General features: G+C 37.4%; 1 non-coding gene across 1 annotated transcript; it reads left to right on the top strand.

The window, feature by feature from the left end:
• Positions 1-3639: 3639 nt before the first annotated feature.
• LOC145258563 (U6 spliceosomal RNA) lies at positions 3640-3742 on the top strand. Its single transcript, XR_013864106.1, has one exon. It is a non-coding gene; the product is annotated as a U6 spliceosomal RNA (small nuclear RNA).
• Positions 3743-5677: the final 1935 nt, after the last annotated feature.

Below are 5677 nucleotides of genomic sequence, written 5' to 3'. Positions count from 1 at the left end.
GTAACATGTCTTCATGCAACTTGGAAATTTGAGAGATCGTGATAACTTCACTAACATTATAAATAATATTAACACATGTCCATTCTAATCGGTTTAAACGACGGAAACAATCTACAATTTTAAATCGTACTTGAGTTGCGCTTGCTCCAGCGAATACGCGTTAATGTCCGAAACGATTTAATTACATTATTATTTGGATGGGGGGGTATTCAACACCGGTTGTCCATTCGTTCTTTCTCGTCTGACACGAATCGGATTTCCTTATTCGAAAACTGTCTTCATTTTTGTTTTGTTTTCCTACTTGACAGTGATCTATGTGTTCCATTGACTTTTTCTACACTAATCACCGTAAAAACGAGGGTTCTGTCAGAGGGTTGTTACCTTGCTCTGCTTGGTTCAATGCGTTTTCAACGCGTCCTGCGGGTAACCCAATACAGGTGACGATGTAGAGGCGACGGCTGTCACGCCGCTTTGTCTTCTGGTTTTGTTTCAATGCTTAATTAGTGCCATTAATTTCTGTTCTCATCTCGTGGACTCAAAGTCGACGAAGAAAATAAAAGACACGTACAATTAGAACAGAAAGAAACGAATATTATTATTAGAAAGATATAGTGAGTGAGTGAGTGAGTGAGTGAGTGACTCACTCACTCACTCACTCACTAAGGTAAGTTTTAAAAAAACGTGAATAGGCCGAGGTGCGTTGGACGTCCGGTTTAGATGAAATTCGTTGGGTGGAGGTGAGTAGATGACGCGAAGGTTGCAAAAAAAGTAAAGCAAATATAAAAAGGGGTGGATATAAAAGAACGACAAACTGTACGTTTCTTTTTAATGTGAATGAAAAGAGTAATCGAAAGGGGATGGCAGGAATAGAGATGGTAGAGAAGAGGAAAAGAGGATGATGGCGAGAAGATGATGATAAATAGATTGTATTGTGAAGAAGGGATGGAGAAGGAAAGTAGACGATTAAGAGAGATAATTATGATGATAATAAGTGATGGAAGAAGAAGAAGAAGAAGAAGAAGAAGAAGAAGAAGAAGAAGAAGAAGAAGAAGAAGAAACGGGGAAGGAACGAAAAGGAGAACCAAAAGAATGAAGATGAGGAATTGAAGAAGATGAAGGCTGAAGAAAACGAATAAAAGTCGAAGAACGATAAAAGGGGTTCATTTAGTCAAACAATAACACAATAAGATGAAGAAGAAGAAGAAAAAGAAGAAGAAAAAGAAGAAGAAAGAAGAAAAAGAAGAAGAAGAAAGAAGAAAAAGAAGAATAAAAAATGAAAAAGAAGAAGAGAAAAAAGAAGAAAAAAGAACAAGAACAATGTGGACGTGGAAGAGGAGGCTAGTATGTATTAAATGTATTTATTTGGTTTAATAACTTATAAGTTTAGAATGAAAATAAGAAGATGTCTTCGCTATTTGAATCATTTACATAATTCGGACTACTTAGAATTATTCGCGCATTTCGACTGATACAATTTCCGATCTTCCTCAGATATATTTTGCTAAACGCGGGAATCTTTCTGCCGAACTTTCCAATCTGCACGGGTGTTTGACGGAAGCTTTAGTTAATCCATTGATGTAGCATGGTCTCGTTTCGCAATGACTCGTGTTGTTGTGCGAATAATATCTAAAATGAAAACAGTTCTCAAAATAAATAAAATCATCAATTCTCATCTCAAAAATTCAGAAACTAACTTTCAAAAGTAAGGTGTCGTATTCGATTATCTAGTTAGTAAGAAATAATAATAATAATAATAATCAAGATATCCAAATGGAATTTGGAATGGAAAAGTGCCTCCAACTAGTTATAAGAAAGGGAAAACTGAAAATGACAGAAGGCATGGAACTACTCAACCAAACAGAAATGAGGGCACTAGGGGAAAAAGACGACTATAAATATTTGGGAATTCTGGAAGCGGACACCATCAGAGTAAGGGAATTGAAAGAGAAAATAGGAAAGGAATACCTCAGGAGAACAAGAAAACCCCTGAAAACGAAATTATATAGCAGAAACCTAATAAAAGGTATAAATATATGGGCAGTATCACTAGTAAGATACTCTGGACCGTTTATAGGGTGGACAAAAGAAGAACTGAGACAACTCGACCAGAAAACCAGCAAACTCATGACTATGCATAATGCACTACACGCAAAGGACGATATTGACAGGCTGTACGTGAAACTGAAAGACGGCGGGAGAAGACTGATCTGTATAGAAGACTGTGTGAAGGACACGAAAAAAGAACTAGAAAAATATATAATGCAAAACACTGAAAGGATAATTTTGTCAGCGAGAAACACTGAAAAAAAAACAACAAAACAGAAAACAGAGAAACAAATGACAAAATGAGAAAAGAGAAGTGGGAAGAGAAACAACTCCACGGAAGATTCATAAGAATAATAAAAGATGAGAATAACGAAAACACCTAGACATGGATGCGAAAATGACATATAAACCGAGAAACTGAATCTCTAATAACTGCAGCACAAGATAACTCGATAAGAACCAACCATATCAAATCAAGAATCGATAAAACACAAGAAAACAGCAAATGCAGACTCTGTGGACAATGAGACGAAACGATAAATCATATAGTAAGTGAATGCAGCAAACTGGCCCAAAAGGAATACAAAAAACAGGCATGACCAAGTGGTGAGGGCGGTGCACTAGGAATTGTGCAAACGACTGCATTTTGAGCGTATAGACAAATTGTACAAGCATAAACCCGCAACAACACTTGAAAACGAGAACTACAAAATCCTATGGAGCATGGACATATAAACGGACAAACCCATACAAGCAAGAAGACCAGATGTCGTAATAATTAACAAGAAAGAAACATCCTGTAAAATCGTATACTTTGCTGTCCCAGCTGACCACAGGGTGAGTATGAAAGAAAAGCAGAAACGAAGCAAACACACAGAACTAGCCAGAGAGTTAAAAGGGATTTGGGTGATGAAGAAAATCCAAATAGTACCGATAATAGTAGGGGCACTAGAAACAATTCCGAAAAACTTCGAAAAAAGAATGTCAGAAATTTGAATCAGAGGAATAACTGCAAAAGTATAACGACTAACGATAATGAAAACGACTGAAATATTAAGGAAACCCCTTGAATGCGGGGAATAACACAAGAAGACAATATAACGAATAAGCGTTACAGAGAATGAAGAACACCGAAGCTGCATATCTACAAGTTCTACACTCCCATCATGCATCCCCCCCCTTGGTTTCACACCGCTCCTCCCAATAAAAAAGTAACACCAAAGAGCTGAGACGGGCTAAGAAGGATTGAAAGGCCGAGGAGAGAGCGCCAGCCAGACCTCGGTTGGACAAGCGCAAAGAGAACTGGGACTCTGGGGAGGCTTAGTGCCACTCAAATTCCAATATAAACCAATGGCCACTGCCGGCGAGAAATCAATGGTAAGAAGCTGTTGCGATGATGCAAATTCATTTGCAAATGCTATAGAAGGAGATGGAGAGAACTGGACGTCTGAGGAGACTTGTTGTCACTCAGCTTCCAGAGAACACCACAAGTTTCCAATCAGATCGTTTGTTGACTTGTGTGAAAGCGCCATGTGAGCCAATAATAATAATAATAATAATAATAATAATAATAATAATAATAATAATAATAATAAGCTTATGCAGTTCATATACTAAAAATAGAATGATACAGAGAACATTAGCATGACCCATTTCCAAGGATTGCACGCAAATTCTTAAAGCGTGCCATATTTCTAAATTACACACAACATGGACACAGACACAGGCTACATATAAAACACAGGGAATATCACATGGAATCATGAGAACTGAACCTAAAATTGTAAGGTACTGCCTATTTTTATCTGTGAGTGTCACCACCAACGGACACCACACCAAATAATGAGAGTCAAGGAGGATGTAAAGTCCGAGGAGAAAAAGCACTAACCAGACTTCTGTTGAATGAGTGCAAAGCGGACTGGTACCTTGGGGGGCTTATTTCCGCCCAAATTCCAACAAAGACGAATAGCCGCCGCCAACTAGAAATCAATTGTAAGCGGCTGTTGCGATAATGCAAATTCTTTTGCAAAGGGTGGAGAATACTGGAAATCTGGGAAGACTTGTTGTCACACAGACTTCATGTAACACCACATGTTGTTCTTAAGGAGCAATCTTAGACGGCGGCTTGTGTGCCAACTCCTAGTGAGTAAATAATAATAACAATAATAAGAAGAAGAATAATAAGAATAAGAAGAAGAAGAAGAAGAATCTCTCTAAAACTGATGATTTCACTGCTTTGTAGTTCTCGTTCAACGCTATGCTTTTACATGCATATATATATATATATATATATATATATATACACACACACACTGACACGTGTTTCGTTGTCTACGACTCATCAGAGTGGCTGAATCTGATGAGTTGTAGACGACCAAACACGTGTTAATGCATAATTATATTTATAAAATAGTACATGTGCCGCTCCCCATTTTCATATTTCTCAACAAAAACTTTATCTGCCTGACTATATAGTGTTGTTTTTTTACGGTGGTCAGCTCAAATATACATGTGTTAATGCCTGAAACTGCACCGTTATCCATGTACACTGAGATTCGGCGTCCCCGGGGGCTCAAAAGAGGTCAAAAATACCCTCAAATGACTAAAAATGACACTTTTTGCCTCATAGCGTTTGATCCATCCATTAGATTTTCCTGAAACTAGGCCAAAATGTGGAGGCTATTGTTCTTAATATAAATTCAGTATGGGTGACCCTGGTAAAATTCTGGTTCACATCTCTCTGGGAATTTTAGGGCTAAAAGAACATGCCTTTCCGGAGATCTTTTTTCATATTACTCAAGAACTTGATATGTATATCTATACAGTGGTTTTCCATGGTGCTGAACTCAAATATAGATGTCTTAAGGCATGAAACTGCATCGTTTGTCTATTTTCACTGGGATTCAGCGCTTCCATGAGCTCAACATTTGTCACAAATGCCCCAAAATTGCAAACAATTACCCTTTTTACCCCATAACTTTTTCCCCATCCATTAGATTTTATGAAACTTGACGAAAATGTGTAGGCAAGGTTGGCCATTCACTCTTCTCCCAATACATCATTTCTTCACTCTTTTTGTGGCGTCATCTCACAAGCAGCACAAGAGGGAGGCCACGCACGTGCGGCTTGTTGTGTTTGTACACACCCTGTCTGTTAATGCCATAGTTTATGTACGTGCGATAGCGAATTTCGTATTCCATCTATATAAGATATAAACACTATATCTGTGATATAATCGCAGGTAAAATACCACACGATAAGGAAATGACTAACGTACATATTAAAAATAGAAGGACGCAGAAGTAAGATTTGTGTGTTATAATGTGAATTCAGTGTAAAATTTCTGCTACTAAAGATAATTGTGATTATTGAGATAGCGGAAATATGGAACTACCAAATAAGAGTATCTGAAAGAAAATAGTAAACTATATCCTTATCAGTTTATGGGATTCTGAAGGATGATGCAACACAATTTTCTGTGATAAAATAAGGGTTTGAAAAAAATTAGACACAATGGAACCAAACCCTTAGAAACAAAGTTATACCAAAAGAAAAGTCATAGACAGAATAATATACCTAAGAATATTTTTGGTCGCATCCTTGATCGGTACAAAGACTAAGACAAAACGAA

Source organism: Euprymna scolopes, chromosome 33 (genome assembly GCF_053919585.1).
Source record: "Euprymna scolopes isolate OS-2025 chromosome 33, ASM5391958v1, whole genome shotgun sequence".
Lineage (NCBI taxonomy): Eukaryota > Metazoa > Mollusca > Cephalopoda > Sepiida > Sepiolidae > Euprymna > Euprymna scolopes.
The sequence above is the reverse complement of the archived record's forward strand: the minus strand, read 5'-3'. Positions and strand labels throughout refer to the sequence as shown.